This window comes from Melanotaenia boesemani, chromosome 9 (assembly GCF_017639745.1).
Source record: "Melanotaenia boesemani isolate fMelBoe1 chromosome 9, fMelBoe1.pri, whole genome shotgun sequence".
NCBI classification, from domain to species: Eukaryota; Metazoa; Chordata; class Actinopteri; order Atheriniformes; family Melanotaeniidae; genus Melanotaenia; species Melanotaenia boesemani.
This window is the reverse complement of record NC_055690.1, coordinates 23,321,094-23,337,434: the sequence shown is the minus strand read 5'-3', so window position 1 is coordinate 23,337,434 and position 16,341 is coordinate 23,321,094. Positions and strand designations below refer to the sequence as shown.

The 16,341-nt window shown below is 36.6% G+C and overlaps 1 long non-coding RNA gene across 1 annotated transcript; it reads left to right on the top strand.

The window, feature by feature from the left end:
- The first annotated feature begins 2,478 nt into the window (after positions 1 to 2,478).
- LOC121646558 lies at positions 2,479 to 5,003 on the top strand. The gene is made up of 3 exons (XR_006011657.1): positions 2,479 to 3,163; positions 3,194 to 3,536; positions 4,157 to 5,003. It is a non-coding gene; the product is annotated as an uncharacterized LOC121646558 (long non-coding RNA).
- Positions 5,004 to 16,341: the final 11,338 nt, after the last annotated feature.

Sequence of the window (16,341 nt, the reverse complement as noted above, 5' to 3'; positions counted from 1 at the left end):
ATTTTGGATTCCAGGCAGAAAATAATCTATGATCTGAAGTAAAAGTAGCCTACTTGCTTGTTATGCAAGTCAAACTAATGTTAAAATATATACATATGCAAAATATTTATATATATATATATAGAGAGAGAGAGATATATATATTCTTCTATATATCAAATATTTATTCAGTAATACCAGATCAACAGAGGTCAGGGTTAGACCAGATCATTGGTTGAGTTCTTGGTGGAATATAGAAGCAAGAACAAGATCCACCGTTAATGCTGCAAATAATTTAGATACAGTGGATCGAGGTAATACTTTTAAACCCTGACCTGACAATGCCTGATCAAAACGTTGAACTCCAACCTGCTTTGTCCATGCTATTCTTCTCTTTTCTCTTGTTTCTCTTGTTATATTTCCAGCATCCAGTATATTACTTTCTAGACTGACTGAAATAATTGGCTCCTTACCAAATACAATCTAAAGCAGTGTTTACGTTGTGTTGTATAAATAAAGCTAGGTACAGTAGGTTGATACGTAGTTTGTTGATCGCATGACGGAAGTAATTTAGTTTTATTAACAAATTTCAATGATAGTGTAGTTAATGTGTAAGACATAAATATATGTACAAAAATATTTTCATGAAGAAATTGGGAAAAAATAGAAAATTTATAATAAAAAAAAAATAGAACTGTATACATTAAAAGTCAAATGATAAGAAAGGTTATGACAGCTTTACAACAAGATGCTCATGCTGCTTGAGAAGTTTTCTGCCATCAGCTTTTCAGTTTGAACTGAAATATCCTAATACGAGTAAAATTCGTACATTTCAGTACTTACTTTTAGTATTTAAATCTGCTTAGTATAAGGTGCACTATCATCTGTTTTCAAGTGATGATGTAATGACCATGCCAAGCGGTAAATCACATTGCTCAGAAAAAAGAAAAAAAAAAATCTCACAAGTTTACTGCACCTGTTCAAAAAAAGACAACAAAACATAAACTCCATGCAGAAAAATGACTTGTTGTGTTGTCATGCAGGAAAACCGAAAACTTGGAAGACCAACTTTATCTTTGTTACAGCTGAGTCAACATGGGCTGTGTGTGTAGAAATTTTAGTGAAGAGTTTAGGCTTTAGACGACATCATGGTGTAACTTAAGCTCTTGTTTCTTTCTGTGTGTTCTTCATTTTTATTTTGATTTCAATTAGTTGTTGTTTCAGCCAATTTTACTTTGTCCAGGGGGCCATGGATTTAGAGACTAATTAAATCCCCCCCTGTTCAGCTAACAAGCACATCTTGCCTTTGAGGAAACTGTGGCCCCTTTTAAAATCCCAGAGGAGACAGTCGCTTTAGAAAGAAGCTCAACTGAGCAGTGATTTGTTGAAATTTAACAAGCAACTGAGTTCACATCAGGCACATTGCTCTCTGTCAGGGTTACTCCCCCCATTATTAAGCTAAATACATCATTAGAAATGGTGGTATCATTTGCTCTCAGCTCTATTCAAATCATTGAGATTGTTCGTGACAAAATTATCTTCGATTAGGTCAAAAGAAGGAATAAAATGAGGAAGACACTGAAGCAGAGAGAGGAGATGGAGTTATATGAGATAGATGAGGAAAGATTATGTCAGAGAAGAATATTTAACACTGGAATGTACTGTTAAGCTGAGGAACTACTCTTTCTTTAAGACATTAGTCTGTCCAAAGTATTGGTGCAGAGAAGATGAGAAATGACACAAACCAAGAAATGTTAAATGTCAACATGTGAAATTTTTTAATTAGAAAAGTGAAAAGACAACATTTTACTGTAGCTACAGGTTTGCCAAATCTTATCCCTCATGCCATCAGTTTGGATCTGTACGTGACAATGCCATAACATATCAAGAATTATCGTTATCGTTTAATCAAAGTGAAATTTGACAAGCTTGTTTTGCCATTTAATTTGTTACTGTAATCGTGTGGAGGTGTGATATTAGACTTTACTGGGTAATCAACTGCCTTTGTGTGATTTTTCTAAAATACAAGTTTTATTTCCGAGGCTTTAACCCAATCTAGCCATCTAACATGACCAGCTAGTCTTTCCCACTGCATGTGTGTGTATCTACACGTGCATGTGTTAGCACATGCAGTTTACTGTCTCTAACTTGAGCTTCAGCTGCTGTGTCATCATTCTCCCCACCCCCAGCAAAATAATGAGCTGTTATGTGCCTCTTGAGCTCTCTTATCTGCCTTTTCTCTTTTATACAATAAATCCCACAGGGAAGACCATCCCCAAAGGCCTGTTGACTAGATTGCTGTGGCTAACTTAATTAATTAAGGATGATTTTGCAACAGAATATAACTCTCAGGTGTGTCAAATATAGTCTGATGGAAATTAAAGACACAAAGAACTGAGTGAAAATTAAAATGTTAATTACCAGTAGCACAAGAAAGTGAGTAAAAACTGAAGTAAAAGGAAAATTCAGAAGAGAAAAGAAAATAATGAATCTAAAAATTCTCACTTTCAATTTTTTTCTTTCGTACCATAAAACACATGACAAAATAAAAACAACAAAGAGACATTTGATGAGAGACGAGATGTGTGAAAATGCATGAGATGGGACAGCGGAAGAATAAAAGAGGCGGCATGAAGACGAGGATGTTTGACAGAAAGAACAGTGCTTATTATCGGCCTCTGTGTATTGGCGAATTGGGAGTACAAATCGTAATAATTCATACTTCAAAGAGACAAAATGACAAGAGAAAAGTCGGTCAACCATGAGCAGCAATAGTTACAAGAGAAAAGGAAAGAGTTTGTATGATTAATACAAAGTGTCATGTTCATGTTTTTATTCGTGTAAAAATGGCTCAGTTTTAAGTTGGAGATTACAATATTTCTCTTAATACTTTCTGACATTTTGAGACCTTTATCACAAAATATTCCATTCAGCATCTTTGATTTATTGGAAATCTTAAGTCTCTATTATTTTGTGAAGTTAATTGACTCTGCACATACTGTTCAATATAAATGTAATAAACCTCTCCACCAGTAATCATGCAGTCCGGAAATTGTTGAGGACAAGTTTGGCACAAGTAGACAGAACTATATTATTTACTGTATATTATTTATCATTATGGCTTCATACCTGCAACCATAATATGCCATGATCAGAATAGTTTTACTTAAGTCAGAGCATGTTTGTGCTCTTTGTTTGGTTGATCAAGGCTCAGGTGACAGTTCACCACCATATGCAGTTTGCCTGAAATGACTCCCGCACTGTCCAAGCAGCACAGTGTTTATTTATTTATTTATTTTTTTGAGGCTTGTAGCCACTATAGTTAGCCAAAAAACTATTTCAGGTTTTTGGAACCAACCCTAAAGGAAGAAGAAATCTGGAATCTGTTCATACGTCTACCCACCAACCTGGAAGAAATTTAGATTTCTTTAAATCCTAACATTTTGCTGATGATGAGAATGACACAGTCAAATAAAGGAAAAGATGAGTCTGCCCTGTTCTGCCACTGTGGTTGCTTGCTACAGTTTCAGCTCAAACCCAAGATATTCAACCAACAGGTGAGAATGAAATGGACAATAACTGTTTGTTGTGCAGACAATTGTCTTTCATATCCTGAATGTAAAGATAGAAACCCAGTAACAGAAGGTTTTTAAACATTGTATTTCTTGCTTTCTTCTTGTTTCTGGGCTTGATTGAAATGCATCTAGCAGTTCTTGATTGTTTATTTTGTTTGTTTTTTCAAAAACAATCTCTTCAAATAACATGCTAGTTGGCAGAAAACATAAAAAGTAGGAAAAAAAAATTATCTTTGTGCCCTGGATAATTTTTGTCTTGCATTAATGCTGCAAATACTATAAGAATTAAGACATCCCCCAAGCAGAAGTCAGAACAAGGTTAATGATGAGGAAAGAAACAAAAAATACTTAAGTTTGACGTTTGTGAATATGCACATCTAGAAGTGTTGCATTTAATGAGTTAATTGGAGTAGAGATGTCATTGCAATACATTTCTAAACAAATTATTGATATTTTCTTATTGATTGTTTCTGGCAATCCATTATATCAAAAATATGAAGAAATCAAAAGATAAATTATGAAACATTGATAGTGAATGTCAGTCTTAGTGTAACTCATTGTCTTAATGAATGTGTTATTTTTTTCTGCTTGTGTGTGTGCAGATTCTAAACAGTGACGTTTATTGGAGAAGTGCTAGATGTTGAAGAAGGGTAAAGCTGCTCATCATCCACAGAAAACCTGTGAGACTTTGCTGCACTGACTTTTTTATCATCTGGTTTCATGGACTACAAGAAAAAGATTAAAGTGTATCTGGATGACCAAGTTTTTCATTCAGGATTATATTAAGATGGACTATTTCGTGTGGAGAGCATAGTAAAGAAGAGTGGTGGCAAATAACAGATACCAAGTCCGATGAACTGGCACACGTGAGCAATGGACACATCCTTTTTATTCACAAACGTAACAGTTTGACGATTCATTCCCACTTCTCATTCCCACAAACAAGTGATGCCAGGACAATACGCGGAGAAAAGGAGACAAAAGAAGTTTGCTTGTGTGAACAAGCAGGACAGAAATGTTATATAGACAAGATCCTCATGTTGGATTTAACCCTGAATACTAAGTATAATTTTGTTCCTAAAGATTCACATAATTCCAGAATTTTGACAAGTAAAAATCCACTTTTTTTGTGAGACTGAATAAACATTGGTTCACTTTTTCCTGATAATATATAACAATGCAGAGAAAACGAGTAAATTCAGGCGCCCAGTATTATTCACTTTCAACACTGAGCTATGATACAAGTTAGTCCAGAAATCTTTTGACCAACCACAGAAGTAGTTGCAGTAGCTGCTGCAGACCTGTGACTTCTAATTTCTGAGTATTTTTAGCTAGGTATTTTTAAATACCAGATAACTTGTTTTCTCTTTATCCTAAATAATATGAGTTCAGTAACTATTCTATATAATATTATGCAGGCAATATCATAACAGCACAGACTTTCGCATTTGCAACTATTATCGAGATCTGTGCTAACAGGGAATAACATTGTCATAACGGTATACTTATATTGCACAGTTACATTAATAAAGGGAAAAACAGGGAAATGGTGCAAAATTAGATTTTAACACGTTAGTGTTGTAGCATCTTTGAATATTAGCAGTGCAGCAATGTGTGTATCTAACTTAACATGCATGGCTACCAGCATATTTATCTCTGTCTCTTTCCTCATTAAGGAGTAATTTACCTCTTCATAGATTCATCTCTGTCATTTATGTGTAGAGGTCTGGCTTAAAGATTATTTCTATTATTTATTTTTGAGAGTACTTTTATTTGTACTGTTCTTTTGAGGTCATTTTGCTTTTCCTCTACAGAGACTTTTGTAAAGTTTATTCTTTTTACTGTACGGGTCTTGTGCTTTGAATCTTCTGTAATATAACTTCATTAAACTAAGAATGTCAGACTGTATATTTCATGGGTGGTGGTATGAATGGTTTGGACATTTTATTAGCAATATCAGATTATTTTAATTTCTTTAATCCTTATAACAACCAAATTCCAACTTCGGGTGAATATGTAAGTAGCTAAATTGTTTATTTTAAACAAACAAAAAAGGTAATAAAAAGTAAAAGCTAAATGTAATGTTACTACAAATTATGTTTCTATTACGTTACCTCAGGTATTAAATGAATGCTGTTTTATGACTGCATGTACAGTAACCCCTGTGGCAGAATAGTTAAAGGTATAAACTTTACAAAAATGAAATATAATGTAAAAGCTAACTACAAACAAAACAAGAGTGAGAAATTTATAAAGGAAAGAACCAAGACTAACTTCCACAGACCGTAACAGAGAACAGTCAAAGTAAACTACACAAGACAAGCCAGCACAATCATGTGTGATGGAATTGTGAATTACTCTTGCTAATTATGACCACATTACTGGAGATTCATATAAGTGGTACTTTGCTTAGCATGAATTAAATTAATTCCACATGGTCAGGATCTACCAGTGAATGTGAAATGGCTGGACTTCACTCTGACACTGCCAAAAGAGGAATTAATGGTAATGTGATGATTCATCTATCACGACTGCAGTTGTTATATACAGACATTAGAATTCATCATACTTCTAGACAAGTATGACATCTTTATCTTAAATTAAAAAAGGAATTCGACTTGAACTCGTCAGTACATTTAAATGACCATGACATAAAATGAGACTGTGTGCATGCAAAGTGATTCTGCTACTGGAATAATACTGTATATCTTCCTATGTTGATTATTAAGGAAAGAGGTCTTGCTTTCTATGATCATTTTCAGTGATTATGCTCAGTTTGTGTGCTTATTCCAAGCGTTACATATGCTTGGGGCCCCGACCTACAGAGACTTGCAAAAGTGTTCATCCCTGCTGTCACCCATTTCATGTCTGGATTATCTTTTCTTTTGTTTTCAATGTATGGACCATCACAAAATAGTCTGAATTGGCTGAGTAAAATAACAAAACAAAAAATACAAAAAGTGCTGCATGTATTCACCCTCTTTGGTATGATTCTCCAAAATAATATCCAATGCCTTATGATAATAAATGTGTCAACATAACTATGGAAATACTTTTATGTGGCAGAACAAGTTCATTTAAAAGCATTGCCACTGATTTCTATGTTATGCAATGTCCCTGTATGACGTTTTTTGGGGTTAGGGTATGTGTTAGGGTAATATGCAAAAGTTAGCCATTTAAGGTTTGGAAAATGAATGGAAGCCAGTGTAATGTCCTATAAAATCAAATGAGTATATGCGAGTCTGTGTGTGTAAGCACTTCAGGCTATCCCAGACACTCCATCTGTAGTCCTGCCAGGCATGGTTGTCTTTGGGGAGATGAGAGATCCTCAAACACAGATGAATGCATTTGTCCACACACACACACAGATACAACAGAGTCCTGTGCAAACATGCACAAATGCACAATCTTCTATCTGATTTAATTCTGAATCTATGAAATTTCAATGTGCTTATGGACATAAAATATTTTGTTTCTATTTTGACTTTTAAAGTTGGTAGCTTAATGTCAATTCTGATAAGAATTTGAAACATGACATGTGACATCAACTTTAGACCAGGGCTGATTAACCATTTTATTTTATTTAATTATTTTTACGGGATGTGTTACAGTAACTAACATGAAGCTGATTTGTATTGTATACCAAATACAAATACAATCCTGCATACATTCACAAAGACGTTCAAAGTAAATAATTAATCAAACTACTCTGAACATGCAATTACTTTACATCATAATTAAAAACATGTTAACTATCTTTTCTTGCATGAAATTTCCATTATATATTTATTAGATGGATTTTTAAATAGCAAGAAAACAGAAGACTATTTTTAGTAGATTCTACTATTTGCCTGTGACAAGAAATATCGCCCATTTGATGTCAGTATGTGTGTTATACAAAAGTATGCACACACAAACATGCAGGCACACAAATATGCACACAATCCACTTTCTTTTTACTGAATAGATGTAACAGGCGGGCACAAAGAAGTCTATATATGGAATAAGAAAAGAAGATAAAAACAATGATGTAATCCTCACTCTCAGTTTCAGTTTTTACTGGCAAACTGCCAGTCAAATGTGCAATGTGTAGAAAATGGAGAAGTGGAGGGATTTGCTGTGCTTTTTAAGATGATGAAGCCAATGTCATCGTGACATGCAGATATATCAGAAATTTAACACTGCAAGACACTTGAAAGAATATGGACCATCAGGCAGTAGTACATATAAATCATCCAAGAGCGATGCTGCATAAGTCTACCAAAGTGGTAACAGGAGAGGTCAAATGGGGCAATTATGCTCTGTGCTTTCAATTATTTAAATGATAAGACCAACAGATGACAAATTGCAAAATTTATATATATATATAGGTCAAAGCCATACATAAAAAGAGCTCGAGATGAGGGAAGGCAGTTAGGGATAAAACAAAAAAAAAAAAAAAAATCATTTGAGCTCAGCAGATGTGGACAGTTAAGGAAATATGAATGGAAAGATTTCCTCGGTTTGAGTGCTAAATGTAGACAACATCATAAAAAGGGGGAAAAAAATGCAGGTCAGCAAGCAGTGTTCATCACATTGCAGGATCACAGATTAACACTGCAGAGGAAGATAATTTTGCCTTCTTAGGAGAAATGGGCTCACCAGAGACTGATGAATGGGTCAAGAGACTGCAATTAAATGGTGATAACTGTATCTTGAAAGAAGATACAGGTGTATGTGTCACTGCAATACCAAGCAGCATATATTCTAGAGAGAAACATGGGGCCCTACAGGTGCCATGGAAGGTGCTGTTTGGACCAAATAGACAAAAACTGAAAACGCAAGGATGCTTCACAGGTGAGCTGCAAAATAAAGAGAATAAGACAGAGCATTTATGTCAAAGCCAATAACAGCTATGAATCTGATAAAGTGCGTTCATGAGATTGAGTCGCAGAGAGAGGACTTTAAGGCCCTATACCCCACTGTTTGTTCAGGCTTGGGGAATCTAAAAGAGCCATACATATGGGGGTATTTTTCTACTTTTAATCAAGAGATCAGAGTTTTGAAAGCGTGCAAGATATTTGAGCATGAAAACCAGAAATCTTGCTCTCAAAGTAAATAATTACGCTCTTGATTAAAGATACAGCATTGAGCTAGAGCCAGGTGAGGTCCCATATGCTCTTTCCACCCCATACGTTACTGCCTTTACTTTAAAAGTAAAGGCAGTAAAGTTACAATGAATGGTGGATGATTCGAACATATGGATGCACAGAGAGAGACACATACTCGCGGCACATTAGCCATGCTGACTGAAGGGAAGGTGTTCACCACACTGGACGTGACCTCTGGATTTTGGCAAACCCATTGTCAGAGGAGAGCAGGCTCCTGACAACCTTCATCACCCCATTCGGGCAGTACACATTCAGTCGCCTGCCCTTTGGGATACCATCAGCCCTGGAGCTCTTTCAGCATTGCATGTCACGGATGCTGGAGGGGCGTGAAGGAAAAGTTTGTCATGCAGATGACATTGTGGTGCATGGCGAGGATATGGAGCAGCACAACACCAAACTGCACCAGGCCCTGAAAAGGTTGAGAGAGATGGGACTGAACCTTAATGAAAAGAGCAAGTTTGCAAAAGATAATATCATGTTTGTGGGTCACCGCATTTCTGCAGACGGCGTAACAACTGATTCCGACAAGGTGAGAGCGATCGTGGAGATGCTGGAGAATAATGGGGATGGCAAACTATCTAGTCAAGTTTCTACCCCACCTTGCGTCATACACATATGCTATTTTTTTTTTTTTTTTTTTTTGCATTTTTTCTTAGTGAGAAAAATGAATGGTGCTGGGGAACACCATAAAAAGAAGCACTTCAGAGACTCAAAACTGAACTGAGCTCACCCAGAGTACTGCCCCCATATTTACTCTTAGCAGTGTGATGGGCATGTGAGTGACTCGCCCCTTACCTGCAGGGACTGAGGTTCAAGTTAGAAACTGACCATAAGCACCTAGTAGCCCTGCTGAGCACCAAGGCATTAGATGAGCTGGCACCATACAGCCCAAAGAAAGAAAACCTCAGTGTAGCAGGAGAGCTACTTTTGAGAGGTCAAAGAATAGTGATCCCTTCCTGCATGAGACAAAAAGTCCTTACAAAACTTCACAGTGGTCATCAAGGAATTGTGAAATGCAGCGCAAGAGCATGGCAGTCTGTGTGGTTGCCAGGATTTTCGGTACACATAAACAAGGTGGTGGACAGCTGCAACACATGTTCACAACATCACAGCATCACAAAGAGAGCCCCTGCTGACCACACCAGTGCAACAAATACCATGGCAAAGAGTAGCCACAGACCTGTTCCTCTGGGAGAAAAAGACTTATTTGCTGGTAGAGGACTACGTGTCACATACATTGAGGTGACACACCTTAACTTTGCATCAGCAGGAACAGTTGTCGCTGCACTGATGTATTAGGTTGACATGGGATTCCAGAGACTGTTATCTCATATAATGGCCCTCAATACAGCAGTGACTTATTCAGAGACTGTTCCAAAGATTATGGATTTTCACACTCTACAAGCAGCCCTGGATATCTGCAGGCTAACGGAGAAGCAGAACGGGATGTGGCCACTGTTAAAAACTTGTGGAAAGGAGGAGAGAATATACTACAGACGTTGATGGCTTACAGAGTGACACCACCGCAATGTGGTTATTGCCCCTCACAACTCCTCATGGGACGACAGCTACGTACAACAGGACCACAGCTCCCAGTGTCACTACAACCCCACTGGCCCAATATCAGAGGATTCAGGAGGCAAGAGAAGAAAACAAAGGAAAACCAGCAACGCAACTACAATATGCATCACAGAGCCAGGCCTTCGTGGCCATGTCTGCCGGGTCAGAATATCTGGCTTCCAAGAGAAAAGAGACATGGGACAGTGGTGCAGAACACTGAGACAAGAAGTACTGACAAACATGCACACTTTACTTAAAACACAAGTTATAATGGTTTACACAAACATGACCAACACACCATATGTGACAGAGTGCCACAGCCTCCTGTTCTAAAAAAAAAGAAAGAAAAAAAAGCGTTCTGGCTGAAATGTTCACAGTGGACTGTGAAAGAAAGATAAGAAAAAAAAGGAAACCAAAAATGCCCAAGTTTGAGAGTATGAATAATTTCTGTTAATGGTGAGATAAAGAACATATTTAAATTGGGTGGTTCTTACTTAGGAGAGGCGGTGTTATGTAAGTGGAACCATAGTTTGGATTTGTGTTACAGGGAACTTGTATGATGGAGACACTTGCGTGCTAAGAAATAAAGAAAGATGTGTTCAGTCCTGACCCGTGTCACAGCTGCCTAATGTCTTTGAATATAAGCCCTTCTGGGGCATTCATGAAACACAAGTTATTCCCATTCAGGTTAAAAACAATAGAAGGGTGAAATAATTCCTGGCTGATAAAAGGATGCTGCAAACAACCTCCTGTAACTGTGTAGATGCTTTATGTATTGCTTTCTGCGAGGTCAGCAGGGAGTGTTGCTCAATATTAATTGTAGAATTTTAAGTTTGGAAATCTCTTTTATCACTGCCGATTACAATCTAACAACAACAAAAAGTTCTCACATCTAGTTTTATAAGTAAAAACATAATGGCAGATTAGTAAATTAAATAAGTTTATGGTAGGAATGTGAATAATAATTAATTATTATCTACTACAGACAGTAACAGAGGGCCCCAAAACTGAAGTTTTGCTTAGGGCCCCATGGAGGCTAGGGCTGGCCCTGCACTATTTATTATAATGTTCAATATAAAGACAGATTATGATTTTCTGTGTAGTGCAACATCACTGCAATTATAAAGTCAGAAAATGTACTTATGATCTATTTTACTTGGTTAACCTAAGGATTTTTGTCTATGCAGGAACTATTCTGAAAATTTTGGAGCTTCTAAAATCATAGCAGGGTAGACCCAGCTGACTAATCACAAGTTCTCTTTGTTTCCTATATTAGTAGTATTTGCACAGTGATATCTAAGTGAATAAAAGCCTAAACTATTTTCTGTTTGGGTTTGGCCCTCTTTATGGGTTTATTTTCATTATTTATTTGAGTTGTAAGAATTTGTGTTGCTGTAAAGAAAATGACTTGTGTTCTTGCTCTAAAAATTTAAACATTTATAAAAACACTCATCTGTTTTATTGACACAGAGGATTGTTATTTCCCTTCATCTGTTTATATGTGCTTTAGTTGCTGAGCTTTAGTTGTTGAATTTTAAAATGAAATTACACTATAAAAAAATTAAACAATATATTGTTTAAGCAGGAAAAACAACACAGACATATGATTGAATTATTTAAAAAACATGCATGTCAGAGTAAGTTAATTTTAAAGAGCTATCCAGCTTTATCTATGTAATACTTTTTAAGCAGCGGTACTAGCAAAACACAGTTATAATAGAACAAAAGTAAAAGAATTACAGTACCTCACAACTGGAAAACAACAGTAAAAAAAAGAAAAAAAGGAAAAAAGATTACATGTCTAGCATAAAAGCGTATGCAGTTAGTATATGTAAATATAACAAGAGTAAAACTATCTGGATGCAGTGTTAGTAGTCAGGTGTGTAAAAATAGCAAAAACTGATGAGCCAGCACTGATGAAAACTGATGAAGATTTAGCTTTTCAAATTACAAGCTTTAGCAAATACAGTTTTAAGGGTGATTATAACAACAAAAAGAGGGTCTGCAAGCAGACAGGAAACTGGTTCCACAGGATACAAGCCTAAACTTTGACTCCTACTCTACTCCTAGAAACTTTGGAAACCACAAGCAGACCTACACTGAGAGAAAAAAAAAAACTCTTGGGGTGTAATTGGAAGCCATGAGATCTATAAGTTAGATTACTGCTGCATAGAAAAAATGATAATTTTCTGAAATTTAATCACTCCAAAGATTGCACACATACACACACATTTAAACAAAATTGTAAAATGAACTAAACATTGAAAGTGTGTTTGTGTGTGTAATTATCTGTCCTTAGAGTGAACTCAGAGTGAGAGATAACATTTGCAACAGCCTCACTTAGAAAATGTGTGTGTGTGTGTGCCTGCATGTGAACACTATGCATACTTAAGTGTGCATGGGTGCCCTGATATCCTAGCTGTCTGGGTGTTTGTTTCTCTGTATTTTCCAGTAAAGAATGACTCACTCGTTTAGTCATTCTAAAGAATGAAACACTATAAACTTGAGTTTAAACTCTCTGCAGAAAATGCCTTTGACAGGTCTCATCTGGTTTCTACCGTCCGGAAAGATTTAAGATTTTGAAAAAGAACAACATCAGATACTTATCTGAAGATGGACCTGCATTGTTACACAAGTTCAACTTAGTCCAGCTCTTTGGGTCTTTCTGGATTTACTGGCTTTTACTGAATATACTGAACTCAGAATTGGCTCTGTTTGCTATTTAAGAGCCTTATATGTTAATCTATGAGGACTGGAAGTAATTATTAAATGACACAACTTGATAAAGTGTTCAGTGATTTATTTAATCCAGACTGTGTCTGGCTGTTGATGATGTTTCTGTCTTCGAGTGCAGAGTGATTAAGTGTCTGACAGTCAGCCAGCCCGATGGGGATCACTCTGACCTGAAAGGTGGCTCTGCAGTAATGAGACACAGATGGTGGTGGCATGTCTAAACACACACAAAAACAAAAACCATATGCACACTGCTGATCTATTTCATGGATTACTCTACGCAATCATTTCTAAACATGTGAAAGTATTTTTATATTAATATTAGTTATTAGTCCAGGCAGAAAGAGGGAGTTGGTTTTCTTCAATCTATGAAAAGAAACATCACATGAATTGTTTTTATTGACATTTGATCTATCTGAATATTTATTTAATGCTTTTATAAATCTGAATGACTTAAACATTTCCCACACCTGTAAATAAATATACCAAACCTGATAGCCATTAAAAATCTTTATCCACATATTTATTGTCTCATCTATGAATATTATCAATGACAGACATTGCACAAGCGTGTTTGTGTTTTCCAACAACAGAGAAGTCTGTTTAGTCCTCAGTCTCTTCATTCCACAAATCAAAGCATCAATGGGCCAGACACAACTACCAATGTTTTCCCCAGCATGTGTGTATGATAAGGAAATCTGCTGAAGTAGAACAAATGTGCTGTAGGAATCAGTGTGTATGGATAGATAAATTAAGCTTTCACCACGAAGCAGTTTCAGTGGCAAACAAGACCAGAAAAGCAATCCGTACACAAGGGTTATTGGCTTGTTCTTTAGCTAGACAAAGCTGTCTATTGAATCAAAACTCTTTGGATACAGAAGTTGAACCAAGATAGTAAAGATGAGGACCTGAAGCCAAAGACTCTATACAAAAAATGGACGTAGCAGCATAAATTAAAATTCTCATTCATGTGTTCCCACCTTGAGGTTACGTCTGTGCGATTTACATAATCTAGTTTTGAGAGCCTAATTTTTTTCTTCTTGAGGACGTTTGCTTTTCCATTGCTGCACGGTACCAGGTAGATAAGGCTAAATAAGGGTCAAGACATGCCTGTGAGTTCTGCTTCTGTCAACTTCCTCAGCTGTGTCCCAATGTTGAAGCATTTTGCAGCCATCTGGGGGCAGTATTTAGAAACATGTCATTCAATCAATCAATCAGACTATTTGCACAGCACCGTTCATACAGAAATGAATGTAGCACAAAGTGCTGTGAAAGGGGGAAAAATATAAATAAGTAAAAAGGAGAAAAAAAAAAAACAGGGTTGCTACTGGTTGTGTTTGTGGTTTTGTTGTTGTTTCCCTTTAACTGTGCTCTGCCATAGAAAGCACTAAAATATAAAGTGGACAAAGGTGTGTTTCATGTTGTATTGTCCAGCCTAGTTGTCTAAACTTTTCATGTGTGCTTCTTCGCTTATTTATTGTTTTTGGCGCTCCATCATCTGTTATGAATTCACTTGTCAAAATCTATTGATATAATTCATTTCTGCAAATTTTGGGCACTTGAGTTTGGGCTTTAAGATATAAGTGACAATCAAATGTTTAGATTTTATGTTTCTGATTTACTCCTAGTTAGAGCTTTCTGCTCTCCACGGTACACACATACATGGAAGTGCACAATCAGTACAAAGAAACAATCAGAGAATAATGAGATTAGTTTAATTGTTTTTGTGACAAAGTGGGTGAGTCTGTAGTTGTTCACCACTTGTCCTTACTATTTGTTTAGACTTTATTTCTTCTTTTTCTGTTATGTGACCTTGCTATACAAAATATCCTGTGGTTATTTGTGTAGAAAGTGTGTGGCATATGTCATTCTATTCATGTTTAACATTGTTCTGTGTTTAAACCCATATTCCAAGCTAGGAGTTTGGGAGTGGCCAACCCAGCACCTCAGAGCTACAGGTGTGTATAATTTTGCAGAGTAGCTCAGTGGGAGAGACCAAGTGGGAGAAAATGGTTTAGCCTTAATTAGAACAGATGTGTTTTAATTGTTACTATAAGCAGTCTGTTTTGGGGAGAGAGAGTGTGTATGAAAGAGGAGATGTATGATTGCTCTTCTGGAAATACTTTGTGTATACTCTGGACGCAAATTGGATGAATAAATCAGAATCAGAATCAGAAATACTTTACTAATCCCTTTGGAATTCCTCAGGGAAATTTGTGTTTCCAGTACAACCCGTCCAAGACTAGACAATAACAACATAAAACACAAACAGGATCAGGCATACCGAGGCAGCTGAGTTTGTTGCTTCCACTTATTCAACTAGTTTGGGCTACTCCCCTACAGTTTTCTTGCCACACCTGGAGCTCCCTCTTCTCATTCCTTCTGGCTTTGTTTGTGCTATATCTTCTCCTGCAGATGTAAATGTCTGAGTTTAAATGTTGTGACTGCAATGGTAACATCTAGAACGACTCAGAGTTAACAGATTTAGCTAACTTTTACCTGAGATGACTGAGACAGATGGGTGGACATGAAATGCTGGGAATAATTCTTACTCAGCCGTTACACTTGGGTTTGCAGATAATCTCAAAATTACAACCTCCATAACAGCAATTTTTAGGGTTGTTTAGGTGGAAATAGAGGGGACCAAGAAGAAGAAACCCTGAAAAGACCCTGGTTCCTGGTAGGGTAGGGAATAATGTAGATAAAATTAAGCTAAATTAGTAGGAAATTTAGTTATGGAGACATTTGCTTCCCTCCAGGCCAACTTGTTTATTGCTTCTTTCAAGCTAATCATTTTAACTTGTAATTCACTCCAATTTGCCATTAAAGTTTATTTCTCATGCTTTTAGCTCATATTGTTATGATGCTAGATCTTAGAAGTTATTCCTAAGATATGACTAAAAACATCCAAACTGAACTTCATGTACAGTTCAACAAAGTGAACCTCTAAATCACTGCTTGTTATTAAGTTTTGAGTTTTTTTTTTTTAACACACAGTGTTTTTGGATGTAGAGGAAGATTTTGTAACAATATAATTAAATGCAAATTTTGGCCTGTTGTGCTCTTTAACATAAGATTCGGGTTGGACTGGCGCCTGGAGAATCCATTGGTCTCTACTTCCAGCTCACGTCCTGATTCATATGACCACACACTCAAACACCAGCACCCATACACACACAAACACACACATACACAGACATACACGAATGAGTGTCTGTCTGGAGGCGGCAGGGACAGAGAAGATGTGGAGGGGGGGCTAAGAGGGAGCAGAGGTGGAAAGCTGCAACTTCAGGGCAATGTGCACCACATGCTATGGGAAGGAATGCACGTGTCTTTAAAGGAGA